The following is a 15,273-nucleotide window of genomic DNA, read 5'->3' on the forward strand; positions in this document are numbered from 1 at the left end:
TCCAAGGGGCATTAAAACCGTCTTGTTAAGCTACTGTGACCTCCACGTCTCTTCCAAGAGGCATTCAAACCGTCTTGTTAAGCTACTAGGACCTCCACGTCTCTTCTGAGGAGCATTAAAACCGTCTTGTTAAGCTACTGTGACCTCCACCACTGTTCCAAGGGGCATTAAAACCGTCTTGTTTAGCTACTGGGACCTCCACGTCTCCTCTGAGGGGAATTAAAAGTGTCTTGTTAAACCACTCTGAACTCCACAGCTCTTCCACGGGGCATTGCAAGTTCCTCTGTCCTAATTTTTGGCAGCTTTTGCTAGGAAGGCATAAGCAAAAACTATGGGAGACCCACTCCCCAATAATGGGAATAATGTTTGCAATATGCTGTACTGCATGGCTCTTGTAAGGGGCATTGCAAGTTCCTCCGTCCTAATTTTTGGCAGCTTTTGCTTGGAAGGCATAAGCAAAGACTATGGGAGACCCACTCCCCAATAATGGGAATAATGTTTGTAATATGCTGTACTGCATGGCTCTTGTAAGGGGCATTGCTAGTTCCTCCATCCTAATTTTTGGCAGCTTTTGCTTGGAAGGCATAAGCAAAGACTATGGGAGACCCACTCCCCAATAATGGGAATAATGTTTTTAAGATGCTGTACTGTGTGGCTCTTGTAAGGGGCATTAAAACCGTCTTGTTAAGCTACTGTGACCTCCACCACTTTTCCGAGGGGCATTAAAACCGTCTTGTTAAGCTACTGTGACCTCCACTTCTCTTTCGAGGGGCATTAAAACCGTCTTGCTAAGTTACTGGGACCTCCACATCTCTTCTGAGGGGCATTAAAAGCGTCTTGTTAAACCACTCTGAACTCCACCTCTCTTCCAAGGGGCATTGAAATTTTGTTTTTAATTAACTCTAACCTCCACAACTCTTCGAACGGGCATTGCATTTCCTCCTAATTTTAGTCAGCTTTTGCTTTTCAATGCCAAGGCGAAAACTAATGGAGACCCACTCCCCAATAATGGGTAGAAGGTTTTTAGTACGCTGTAATCCACGTCTGTTTCAAGGGGCATTGCAGTTCCTCATAATTTTTGGAAAGTCTTCCATTCACTGCTTAGGCCAACAGTGTACAGGAGACCCAGTTGCTATAAATGGAAAAAATTGTTAAGTTAAGGCCCTCTGACCTCCATGTCATTTCCAAGGGGCATTGGAGTGCCTCGAAATTTTTGTTAGGCATTGCACTCACTGTATGCCCTATAACTGTGTAGCCGAACCGCTCCTTTTGTTACAGAAACATATCCTACAAGACATATGTGGTTGACTGGCCTGATATTGATGTGAATGGTCCCTGTTCCTCCTGTTCTTTCTCCTTTGCCACCACCTCATCCATCATTTATCATCTGAAGCTTTGTTTTAACGGGAGTCATAGAACTGGGATAGTAGCAGGAAAACATCCAGCAATCCTCGGAGGAGGTAGGATATGCGCCAAAACGCTGACCACCTCAGGCCTAGCCGCTACTACATAAATGCGCTTGCATTCCAAGAAAACAAAGCAGATGCTAACTCCCCTGATGGAGAAGTCAGGGCCCACCGGAGGAGTCTGGTTCTCTGGTGGGCTCGTCCAATGCTGCCCTAAAGCAGGCCGGGCTAAGAAAAGTGTGTGGGGAGAAGTTGACAGGAGAAATAGGGGCGGCTGGGGACCGTTTATGGACTCCCGTCTGCCCCCAGGCGGCTGGGGACCGTGTGTGGACACCCGGCCACAGGGCGGCTGGGGACCGAGTATGGACACACAGCCATGACTTGGAGGCCAGATTCTGCCTCTACATGCCTAAAAGGCCCAATTTCAAGTGCAAGCAAGCAGTATGGTATTGCAGCCTGGGGGTGGGTGGGTGGCAGGCTGCATACTTGCACTTGCATTGCAAGGAATGGGAGAGGTACAATTGAACACTGCCCTGGGAAAAGGACTTGAACGGGGAGAGTTGCAAGTCTGCAATGACAGGTGCAGGGTGGGAGGCATATTCGCATGTACCATGAACAGGGGTTTGGCATGCACACACTACAGCGGAATAGGCTGTCCTTCCCACTAAAGGTACTGGGGAGAGCACAGGTAATGTTTTGATATGCGCGCTTAATCTTATGTATAAGGCACACCGGGACAAATAGGGGCGGCTGGGGACTGAGTATGGATACCTCGCTGCCGAAGCAGTCACGAGGTAGTGGCATCTAGCTCTGAAAAAATATTTCGGCTTCTAGCAGTGTGTGGGACTTGTTCTATTGGTCCATTTTATATTAACCTCCATCAGGTTGCAAATTCAATCTAATTTTTTTCTGCATCTAGCGCTGAAAAAATATTTCAGCTTGTAGCAGTGTGTGGGACTTGTTCTATTAGTCCATCTATACTGACCTCCATCAGGATGCAAATTCAATATAATTTTTTTCTGCATCTAGCTCTGAAAAAATATTTTGGCTTCTACCAGTGTGTGGGACTTGTTCTATTAGTCCATCTATACTAACCTCCATCGGGTTGCAAATTCAATCTAATTTTTTTCTGCATCTAGCTCTGAAAAAATATTTCAGCTTGTAGCAGTGTGTGGGACTTGTTCTATTAGTCCATCTATACTGACCTCCAACAGGTTGCAAATTCAATATAATATTTTTCTGCATCTAGCTCTGAAAAAATATTTCAGCTTGTAGCAGTGTGTGGGACTTGTTCTATTAGTCCATTTATACTGACCTCCATCAGGTTGCAAATTCAATCTAATTTTTTTCTGCATCTAGCTCTGAAAAAATATTTCGGCTTCTAGCAGTGTGTGGGACTTGTTCTATTAGTTCATCTATACTAACCTCCATCAGGTTGCAAATTCAATATAATTTTTTTCTGCATCTAGCTCTGAAAAAATATTTCAGCTTGTAGCAGTGTGTGGGACTTGTTCTATTAGTCCATCTATACTGACCTCCATCAGGTTGCAAATTCAATCAAATTTTTTTCTGCATCTAGCTCTGAAAAAATATTTCAGCTTGTAGCAGTGTATGGGACTTGTTCTATTAGTCCATCTATACTGACCTCCATCAGGTTGCAAATTCAATCTAATTTTTTCCTGCATCTAGCTCTGAAAAAATATTTCGGCTTCTAGCAGTGTGTGGGACTTGTTCTATTAGTCCATCTATACTAACCTCCATCAGGTTGCAAATTCAATCTAATTTTTTTCTGCATCTAGCTCTGAACAAAATATTTAGGCTTCTAGCAGTGTGTGGGACTTGTTCTATTAGTCCATTTATACTAACCTCCATCAGGTTGCAAATTCAATCTAATTTTTTTCTGCATCTAGCTCTGAAAAAATATTTCAGCTTGTAGCAGTGTGTGGGACTTGTTCTATTAGTCCATCTATACTGACCTCCATCAGGTTGCAAATTCAATCTAATTTTTTTCTGCATCTAGCTCTGAAAAAATATTTCAGCTTGTAGCAGTGTGTGGGACTTGTTCTATTAGTCCATCTATACTGACTTCCATCAGGTTGCAAATTCAATCTATTTTTTTTCTGCATCTAGCTCTGAAAAAATATTTCAGCTTCTAGCAGTGTGTGGGACTTGTTCTATTAGTCCATCTATACTAAACTCCATCAGGTTCAAATTCAATATAATTTTTATCTGCATCTAACCCAGCCAATACTTTTGGCCTAATACAACAGTTTGGCCACTCAGCTCTGTTCGGTTCCCATCCATTGTTTTTTTGTGCAAACAACTCCAGAGTTGTGAATTAGTTAACCACCAAAATGAGTGGAAAAAGGCCTGCTGCTGGTGGAAAGGGGAATAGGCGTGTTGGGAAGGGGGAAAAAAGGTTGTGTCCGTGGGGTAGGTGTTAAAGCAACAGTAACATCTGCAGAAGAAAGACCATCTTCCAGCCAAACTTAAATGTCTACTTCTTTTAGCAGACAATGTGATAAGATCCCTTTCTTACGGCCACGCCAATCACTGCAAATTCCAGATGAGGCACAAAAACAGCAAATGCTTCAACGGATATCAAGTGCTCCTTTAAGTGGGCTCTCCCCCACCTCAACTTCAACATCACAAATACTCCAGTCCTCAGAGGTGTCACCCCAATCGCACTTGCTTCCTCACAGCTCCCAAGTCTCCAGCTGCCCGTCTGAGTATGGGGTAGAACAGATGGTTGAGTCTGCAGAGCTGTTTACTCATACTATAGCCTGGGAATCAGAGGTCGGCTCCAGAGCTTCTGTGAATCCAGACGAGGAAATGATCTGCACTGATGCCCAGAATCTTTATGAGTCGGATCCAGGAACAGACGCAGAAGGTTCTGACCATAATGTAGACCCTCGTTCCCAAACTGTAATTCCTGTTGGTGGAGACAATGAGGAAGACGATGATGAGACTCAAATACCTGATTGGAGCGACAACTTTAGTTTTTTGTCAGGGCAGGAACAAGTTGGCTCTGAGGACGACGGGTGTGATAACACACAGGGTGATGATGATGAGGTTGGAGATCCCACTTACTGTCAACCCACAGTCAGCCAAGAGATGAGGTCAGCAGAGGAGGTGGAGGAGGATGCTAGTGACGACGAGGTCAGGTTGCGCCTTCCTGGACAGAGACGTAGTACTGGAAGCACGTCAACAACTGCATCCTCAAACACAACTCTGCCTCTGACCACAAGTCGTGGTGGCTCTTCAGGTCGTATGGGTGCTAAGCCTTGCATAGCCTGGGCATTTTTTCAGATCGATATAGATGACCCAACTCGTGTTATCTGTAACATTTGTCAGCAAAAGCTAAGTAGAGGCCAAAAAATACATAGTTTGAGTACTTCATGCATGAACCGGCACATGGACATGAAGCATAAGTTGCAGTGGGAAGCTCACTGTGCTACAGTGCGGCTTAGCAGGCCGGGCCAACCGCCGTCTGCCACATCTTGTGCATCCGCGGCCTCTTCATCCTCTGTGACTGGGGGGGACAGCAGTCACACCTGTTTTGGGACGCAGACCTGCCACCTCTTTACCCGCAACAGCCAGCGTGAGTGGCAGGTCATCATTTTCTTTGGAGGTGGTAACACCAGCTGGTGTTGAGCGCTGTCCGACATCGATAGCACCACCTTTGGATCAAGGCAACCTAACATGTCCGCCTGCATCTTCCTCACAGACCGGCAGTTTGCTGGGGACACCCTTCCCAACCCTGTCTAAGGACATCAGCCAGCCCTCGGTCCCTCACATGTGGACAAGTAAAAGACCATTTCCTCCTAGCCATGAGAAAGCTAAGAGGTTGAATTTCACCATCTGCAAGCTCTTGGCTACAGAAATGCTTCCTTTCCACCTGGTGGACACAGAGGATTTTCGAGATCTTATGTCCGTCGCAGTGCCCCAGTACCAGATGCCCAGTCGGCACTACTTCTCAAAGAAAGGTGCGCCTGCGCTCCACCAGCATGTCGCACACAACATCACCGCTTCTTTGAGAAACTCTGAGTGTGACAGGGTGCATTTCACCACAGACACTTGGACGATTAGGCATGGACAGGGGCGTTACATGTCGCTGACTGGGCACTGGGTAACTATGGTGACAGCAGGACAAGGGGCTGCTGTCCAAGTCTTGCCGTCCCCACGAGTTGTGCGTCAATCCTCTTTATCTCAAAGTTCCTCCACTGCTTCTGCCTCCTCAACCTCCTCTCGGTCCTCCACCTGCACCCAAAGCCTGTCTGGTCATGCCACAAGCTTTCTAACTGCGCAGAAGGGATCCTGCACACCTCCTCATTATGCTGGCAGCAGGGCTTAACGTCATCAGGCAGGTTTTACTTTGAAATGTCTGGGAAATGTGAGTCACACAGCTGAGGAGTTGTGGTCAGCTCTGGAGAACCAGTTTCATGAATGGTTGTCTCCACTGGACCTGAAACCAGGGAAGGCCGTGTGCGACAATGCTGCAAACCTGGGTTTGGCCCTTCGCTGGGGCAATGTCACACACGTGCCTTGTATGGCTCACGTGTTGAACCTGGTTGTCCAGCAATTTTTAGCCCACTATCCCGGACTAGATGGCCTTCTGCAGAGGGCACGGTCGCTGTGTGCTCACTTCCGCCGTTCGCATCCCGCAGCTCAGCGACTTACATCTCTACTGAAGTCGTTGGGCCTGCCACTTCACTGGCTAAAATGCGATGTGCCTACCCGGTGGAATTCAACTCTGCACATGTTGCAGCGACTGTGGCAGCACCGACAAGCCCTGGTGCAATACGTTCTGACGTATAGCCTGGGCCAACGAGATCCAGAGGTGGGGCAAATCTCGCTGGAGGAGTGGTCTCAGATCAGGGACCTATGCACCCATCTGCACAGTTTTGAAATGACGACGAAGATGTTTAGTGCTGACGATGCCATTATCAGCATGACTATTCCGGTGATTTACATGCTGGAGCACATGTTAAACAGAATTCGGAGTCAGGTGGTGGCACAAGAAGAGGTGGAGGAAGTAGAGGAGGAGGAGTTGTATGCGGAAAGGCTAACATCAGACCGTCGGCAGCACCAAGGCGGCAGGCATGTGAGCGTGGGGAAGATGGTTTTACCAGGGCGCATGGTAGCAGCCAAACTAGTGAGGAAGGTGCAGGAGCCCAGGAAGAAGTGGAGAACGAACTGATGGAAGACTCATCAGATGAGGGAGACCTTGATCACATTTCTGTTGTGCGAGGTTGGGGGGAGAGGACAGAGGAAGGAAGCATGATTGTTACCTCGCCACCAACACAACAGGGACTTGGTGCTCCTGGATGCGCAAGACACATGAGTGCCTTCTTGCTGCACTACCTGCAACATGACCCTCGAATTGTGAGAATTAGAAATAATCCTGACTACTGGGGTGCCACACTGTTAGATCCCCGGTACAAAAGTAAATTTTCAGAAATTATTCCTGCCATAGAAAGGGATGCATGCATGCAGGAGTATCAGCAGAGACTGTTGCAGAATCTTACATGTGCTTTTCCACAAAACACCGGTGGTGCACGTAGTGAATCTCACAGTTCCAACTTGCCAACCGTGGGACCGTCGAGTGTTCAGCACTCAAACCGTAACAGAAACACAGTATCAGCTGGTAACATCAATTTTGCGGAATCATTTCACCACTTTTTTAGCCCATCCTTTGCAAGGCCACAGGAGACACGAAGTCAGAAACATAGTCAACGCCTAGAGACGATGGTACAGAAGTATCTCCAAGTAAACATTGAAGCCATGACTGTGTCACTGGACCCTTGCTCTTTTTGGGCTTCCAATCTGGATAAATGGCCGGAGCTCGCCACTTACGCCTTGGAGATCTTGTCATGCCCTGCAGCCAGCGTTCTGTCTGAACGTGTGTTCAGCGCTGCTGGTGGTATGCTGACAGATAAGCGCACGCGGCTCTCCACTGATAATGTAGACAGACTCACGTTCATAAAGATGAACAAATCATGGATCCGAAACGACTTTTCTACCCCTGTGTCATCCTGGGGAGAGTAAAAGATTGATGATTTGTTAAAATCACCTCACCAACCGTTTTAAGCTTTAAAATTACTAATCATGTTTATCTGTATCTTGGCTGGAAAATAATTTGGGCTTTGTAGCAGTGTGCAGTACTGATTCTATTAGGCCCTCTATACTAAGCTCCATCAGATTTAAAATGACTAATCATGTTTATCTGTATCTTGGCTGGAAAATAATTTGGGCTTTGTAGCAGTGTGCAGTACTGATTCTATTAGGCCATCTATACTAAGCTCCACCAGCTTTCAAATTAATAATAATTTTTAGCTGCATCTAGCCCGGAAAATAATTTTGGGTCTCCTAGATGCGCAAGACACATGAGTGCCTTCTTGCTGCACTACCTGCAAAATGACCCCTAGATTGTCAGAATTCGAAGTAATCCTGACTACTGGGTTGCCACACTCTTCGATCAACCATTTCATTTTAATAAAGAACAAAAAAATGGTCATTTTTGAAATTATAAGCATTAGCAGGTTATTAGAAACTGAAATCAAACAATTTTCAACTCAAAACTTTATTCTAGGTGATGTTACATTTGCACATAGGACCCCTTGTTCGAACGGAGCTTCTGAACTCTCTCGTCCATTGAATTTGTCAGGTTTTGGATGGTTTCTGCTTCAATTGTTTTGCATGAGGACAGAATACCCTCCCAGAGCTGTTGCTTAGATGTGAACTGCCTCCCGCCATCATAGACACTCCTTTTGATGATGCTCCAGAGGTTCTGAATGGGGTTGAGGTCAGGGGAGCATGGGGGTCACACCATAAGTTTGTCCCCTTTTATGCCCATATCAGCCAGAGATGCAGATGTGTTATGTGCAGCATGAGACGGTGCATTATCATGCATGAAAATGATCTTGCTGTGGAATACACGGTTCTTCTTCTTGAACCATGGCAGGAAGTGCTGTTTGAGAAACTCCACATACATTTATGGAGTTCATCTTTACCCCTTCAGGGATCCTATAGGGGCCGACAATCTCTCTCCCCGTGATTCCAGCCCAAAACATTACTCCACCTCCTCCTTGTTGGCGCTGTAGCCGTGTTTGCGTGGGGTGTCCATCAACCAGCCATCCTCCACTCCATCCATCTGGACCATCGAGCGTTGCACGGCACTCATCCGTGAACAAAACAGTTTTGAAGTCAGTCTTCATGTATTGTTTGGCCCACTGGAGCCGTTTCTGCTTGTGTGCAGTGGATAGAGGAGGTCGACAGGATGACTTACGCACAGCTGCAAACCTCTGAAGGACTCTGCATCTTGTTCTTTGGGGGATGTTGGAGGCACCAGCTGCTTCAAAAACTTGTCTGCTGCTATGACAAGGCTTTTTTGCCGCTGCTCTTTTAACCTGACATAATTGCCTGTAGGAAAGAGTCCTCAATTTTACCTTATCAGCACGCACACGTGTGTACTGTGAATCAGCTACATACTTCTTGATTGTGCGATGATCAGGATGAAGTGTCTTGGCAATGTTGATTGTAGTCATGCCTTGACCTAAACACTCCACAATTTGTTGCTTCTCAGCAGCCGACACATCCTTTTTCTTTCCCATTTTGGCAGAAAATGTAGGCTGCTTAATAATGTGGGACAGCCTTCTTAAGTAGTCTTGCCTTTCATTGGACACACCTGGTGATGGTGCAGGGCAGCAGCTGTAACGACACGGAGTCAGTGATGCAGTCCAGGGCCTTTACTCACAGTTCTTATTATCCAGACCACTTCTGCAGGTAACGGCTGCCCACGTCGTACTGTGCTCACCAGGTGAGGGGCTCAGACAACTCCCAGATAACTTTGGAGCGCTTCACAGGACCCCCTTTGTGTGTCCTTTGTCTGGCCTTTCTTACCAATGCTTCTGTCCGGCTGCCTCGGGCCTCCTATTGGTAAACTTGGCGCCAGTTTCCCTGACCCTATGTGGTGCCTTCCTAGCGGGTGTAGCGAGGGGCTGCGCCACATAAAATGTCACAGCCTCCGGTTTCTAGCTGAGGGTCGTTTCCCGCCTCCACTAGTTTCGGGGACCGGTCTCCCCCTTTGGCCTGACCCCTCCACGCAGGTGGATTCGGGTATGCGGTGGCGACTTGCCCGTCCGCACCCCTGGGATCCCTTCGTTCCTCATTCCTGGAGCCTTCTCCGCTCCTCTTCCTTCCTTCTCCCTCTTCCAGGCCTGGGCCTCTGTTACTAGGCCCGCCTCCGGAGCAGAGCTCATGCAGAGCCCCTGCTCCCTGTCACTTCTGCTCAGACTTCTCTGCACTGAACTAAGATGGTGCCCACCTTTTATACTCCCTTCTCAATGCACCCAGGAACTGCTTCCTCCCTGCTCCTGCACTACAGTGTTCCCCTTCCTCGGTGTTCCCTCCCCCCACTCCAGCCAGGGACAGGGACTGTCGTGCACATCTCAGGGGCATATTGGTCGCCCTGCCCCACGGCAATGTGGTGTAATGCATGCAGGTGTCGGGGTCCTGATCCACACTCCATCCTTACCTGAGAGTGAGATATCACACCTCTGGGTGAGGTGCAATACCTCTGTAGCAACCGAGCCCTCGGGGTTCTACAGTTCCATTTATCTTCAGCCTAGGTGACTTATTGTGATACAGGGCCGTGATTTTGCCTATAAAAGTGTCCCCTAGACCCCTACCCCAAGCTTTTTAAGAGAATAATATATGGCGTGCCAGGAGACTCTATGGAATGCTTTCTCAGCATCCAACGAGAGTATCTAATTACAAATTTTTAACTGCATCTAGCCCAGGAAATACTTTGTGCCTAGTAGCAGTGTCTGCTAGTCAGCGGATTATCCCAGCTGTTAAGCAAGCTACACCACCTGTAGTTACGACACTTAATTTTTTCAAAGGAAATGCTTCGGTCCCCCGGGACACTCAGTGAAGAGCATCAGGGAGGCACCCCAAGGCATAGGGGCTGGGACTGGCGGTAGGACGGCTTGCGGTGGACCGCCAAGCTCAATCCTTATAAAAGCTTTTTAACTGCAGCAGCTTTAGTGGACGCTACTGGAGCTGGAATTACGCGGCTGCTGGCATGAGACTTGCCCTCCAATAGATCCTTGTAAAAGGATTTAAAGTGTACTCATTCAAATTAGAGAGACAATTTAAATTAAAAAGATTAGACCTGCCTCCACCGCAGGGGGGCTTGCTCAACCCACCAGCGGACAGGCACCAGTATTGGGAGAGGGGGGCTGGCCGTCAGGGTCCACCGCGGCTCTGGCACAAACCCGGCGACACGGAGGTCGCACGGGCAGGAACGGACTGGCCGTGTCGGCTTCGCACTTTTTTGGTTTTAGAAGGGCATGACATGCCTATATCTGTGTCCCCCCCTCCTTGTACTCCTCCACCTCTTTTCTTTTCGCATGACTATATGTACTTGTCACTTTTCCATGTGTTAGTTGTGTCTTCTGAGTAGTTTGGCAACTTTTGGACACCTTTGAAGGTTTTCTATGTGTCTCTATGTGTTTTTGTTTGCCTGCCATTGGTTTTAACGGTGTTCGAAGGTGTTCGACGAACAGTTCGGCGAACATACGGGTGTTCGACGAACCGAACCGAACTCGAACACTACGGGGGTGGCTCAACACTAGTGGACACCCGGCCGCGGGGCGGCTCAGGACCGAGTATGGACACCCGGCCGCCCCCTGGCGGCTGGGGACCGAGTGTGGACACCCGGCCGCCGGGCAGCTGGGGACTGAGTATGGATACCAGGCCGCCAACGCAGCCATGACGTGGTGGCCAGATTCCGCCTCCACATGCCTAAAAGGCCCAATTTCAAGTGCAAGCAAGCAGTATGGTATTGCAGCCAGGGGGTGGGTGGGTGGTTGGCTGTATATTTGCGCTTGCATTGCAAGGAATGGGGGATGTACAATTGAACACTGCCCTGGGACAAGGACTTGCACGGGGATAGTTGCAAGCCTGCATCTTCTGATGCGGCAAGGATCACTTCTGATGGGCACACTTTTAGGCAGTGATCTGGGTGTCAGAGATGCTTCCAGGGTCTTCCCCATGCTGTTCCCATGTCTTTTTAACATTGTATGCATGTGTCACACAGCACATGGCCAGATAAGGTTGTAAAATGTTAAAATGACATTTCCCGGTGAATACAATTGTCACGGTTGAGAGCAATACAAAAGTGCAAAAACGCATAAAAAATGCTACTTGTGAACATAGCCCAAGGTGTGGAGGAGTATTTTTTTTTGGGGGGGGGTTATTTTATCTTATACACAAGTCTTTACCCTGGAAAGGAGCTTCCTTAACATATTTCACAGGAAAGCAGTTTCAGTTTCGTTTTTGAATGTTTTATTGTGAGCCCTTAAAAGTGGCTTAATACCTCTGACAACGTTGTTGACAGCAGTGACCTGGGGGGCAGAAATGCTTCCTGGGGCGATCCCCATGCTGTCCCCATGTCATTTGAGCACTGTCATCTTCGTTTTGGGCACTTGCTAGGCTTTTAAAAGACTGCCGGGGGTGCCGCCGCAAAAATGCTCTGGTCTCCCATAGACTAACATTGGGCTTGTTGCTCAGGTCGAGCACCCGAGTATCACGGCGAGCTCGACCCGAGCTTCGAGCACCCAAACATTTTAGTGCTCGCTCAACACTAGTAGCTACGGATTCAGGGGGGCAAAACATCTGAATAGTCCTCTAACCAGGTAAATGTGTGTACAACTACAGTGGTGAACCCTGATTGTGGGTATAGAGGAACCTCAGCAGATGACTGCACTGTCACTGAAAATGAATCTCTACACAAAGACCAACACTGTTATTACCACCATATGGTGACCATATAGTGGAAGATATCAGACCTGCAGACCATACAAGTAATAACAGTACAGTTATATACAGCAGCTTACAGTTGACATTCTTTCTGATGGAGTAGTTCATTTTCCCATCTTTTCCATCTGGCCCAGACCGATATGACAGCTTCTTCCAGTCACAACTCGTCTGCAGAGATTACAATAACAACTCATTTGACTTCTTACATTTCCAGCCCCGTCCCCATCTATTCCCAACTTGCACAAACTCCTCATCCTGCTGATATCCCAATACTGAGCCACTGTTGCTGTATTTGTCCCTATTACTGAACCTGCTGTTTGGCACAATAATAGCCCTCCTCTTACTGCCCCACATTAAACTCCACCACTATGCCCCTTACAAAGTAATAATGTGTTATTTGTGCCCTCTAGATGGTTAAATTGCTCCCTTGAAAATATTAATGCCTTGTGAAAATGCCCTAGAAAAGTGTCCACATTTTGCCCCTTTAATGGTTACAATACCCTGAGTGCCCATATAACAATAATGCTTCTTAAATACCCACTTAACATTTAATAATGTCCACTGGGTCCTCCAATGTACAGCTCCTCTATACACAGTATAGTGGACCCACAGCTCCCTTATACAGAGTATGATGTCTCCAGAGCTTCCCTATACACAGTATGGTGGGACCACTGCTACCTTATACACAGAACCACAGTCAGTACATGAATGCAGCACCAGAATGACTATTGGTAAATTAATGCAGTGTCAGAACCACAGACAGTAGATTAATACAGCACTAGAACCACACTTTCCCTCCTCCCGTCTTCACATTAACATCCCTCATATACAATAAAAGTCCCTATAAGGCGCTTACCTTTCCCACTTTGGCAGCAAGGGGACGGCGGCAGCAGGGTGACAGCCAGAGTAGGGAACCAGTGGCAGAAAGGTGACCGCCTCAGCCGGATGACGACCTCTGATCAATTATGGATTGGTACATTTGTACACGATCCGGACCATGGTCAGTACATAAATCAATTACCATATCCACTGTCAGTACATAAATCCAACTTATCCATACTGTGCCCCCACTTCTCCTTATTGTCCCCAAAGCTCTCACCTCTCCATACTGACCCCCCCACGCTCCCATCTCTACATACTGTTCCCCTACTTCTCCAAGCAATCCCCTCACACTTCCACTTCTCCATATGGTTCCCACACTTTCCCAATTCTGCATCCTGTACCCCGATTTCTCCATATTGTCCCCTATGCTCCATCCTGTTTTACCACTTCTCCATATTGTCCCGTACGCTCCCACCTCTCCATACTGTACCAACATTTCTTCATATTGTACACCCACTTCTCTGTACGGTCCCCCACACTCTCACCTTTCCATAATGCCCCCCACTTCTCCGTATGGTCCTCCCACTCCTCCATATTGTCCTTCAAGCTCTCACTTCTCCATACAATCCCACCACACTCCCACTTCTCCATAGGGTCCTCAGATGCTCCCAATTCTCCATCCTGTTCCTCATACTGTCCCCTATGCTCCCACCTCTCTATACTGTCCCTCCACTTCTTCATATTGAACACCCACTTCTCCATATGGTCCCCCCACACTCCCATTTTTCCATACGGCCCCCCCACCTCTCCATAATGTCCCCCACTTCTCCAAATGGTCCTCACACTCCTCCATATTGACCCCATGCTCTTTCCTCTCCATACTTTCTCAACACTTCTCCATATAGTCTACCTACCCCCACGCTGCTCCCTCTCTCAATTTTCCCCAATGTCCAATAATATGCAAGCATGACGTGTCCTTGCCGCCTCTGCGGCTCAGTGATCAAGGCAGCTGAGCGATGAGGTCAGCAGTGTGTGACGTCAGGGCGGGGAGATGACAAGCGCTTCCCCACCTCCCAGCGCTGCTGTGTTGCTCAGATGTTTCAGGTGTAAGAGATGTAAATACATCTGAGCACAGGGAAAAGGGAGCCGGCGGTGAGCCACATGCTGTGCAGCCCTGGCTTAACCATATTGGTGCGCTGTGCACTCGGATAAAGTTAAGGAATGGGCGCCCCGTGGTGGCAACCACACCCTCTGCCCCCCCCGGTAGCTAAGCTAGAGGCTTGTCTGGATAATGTATGTATGACACTCAGAAGTCTCCTAGGTGTGAGCCCGTTTTAAGCTCTCAAATGAAAACACAGCCCTATGTGACCTCAACCTATATGGTTAAGGGAGAATGGATGATATCCAGTGGTAACCAACAGTTGTATTTGGTTGGCGTGTACTGGCCTGATATTGGATTATTAAACCAATGAAGTGTGCAAAAATTTTTTTTTACAACATACCCTTCTTTGTGAGGCAGACTGATGTGTTTAAATTTCTCAGTTATATAGATCCTTCTTTAGGAGGTTAGAAATGGCTTCCCATAGTACAGTGGCTGAAGCACACTTTCTGTGACACAGTCTTGCATTAAAGCACCACTCCAGCGTTTTCTTTTGAAGCTTAGCGCCGCAGTGGTGCTACTTATCTAAGTTCCCTGACCCTAGTATTATAAACACTACCCGCAGTCTTCAGCTCTTCCGGGCACTGCTCTGGTACCGTGCAGCCCTCTTGTGACTGCAACTTCTGACTGACTGGAAGTCAGATGTAACAGTTACAAGCTCTCAATGTAAGTCCATGAGAGCCTAGTTCTGGCTCTCATAGACATTGAGTTGTGACTTTCAGATTGCTCCAACTCCACTAGAGCGATCTGCAGGTCACAAGCTGCTGGAGACCGACAGGATCTGTGCCTGGAACAGCTGAAGATGTTAGCTGGAAAGTATAAGACAAGGGACAGGGAACTTATATTAGCAGCGCCACTCTATCGCTGCAATAAAAAACTCTGAAGTGGTGCTTTGAGGAGTTTGTTTTATTTGCAAAAATAGCACTGAGCGGGTTACTACTGTCCTCCTTGTTTGCAGTGAGTGAAGAATAAGAAAAGTCTGTTATTAATGTGCTATTGCTGCAGTATAGCTCAGATCAATCAATTCAGTCACAGTGAGTTTATACAGCTGAGATTATACAG

At 47.6% G+C, this 15,273-nt stretch overlaps 1 long non-coding RNA gene across 3 annotated transcripts in view; it reads left to right on the forward strand.

Moving 5' to 3' along the window:
• LOC141257638 (uncharacterized) overlaps positions 1–15,273 on the forward strand; it is a 169,435-nt gene that overhangs the window by 151,402 nt on the left and 2,760 nt on the right. The gene's annotated exons all lie outside the window — the stretch shown is intronic.

Source organism: Phyllobates terribilis, unplaced genomic scaffold, assembly GCF_046119375.1.
Source record: "Phyllobates terribilis strain yellow unplaced genomic scaffold, ASM4611937v1 Scaffold_3__8_contigs__length_932513732, whole genome shotgun sequence".
NCBI lineage: Eukaryota > Metazoa > Chordata > Amphibia > Anura > Dendrobatidae > Phyllobates > Phyllobates terribilis.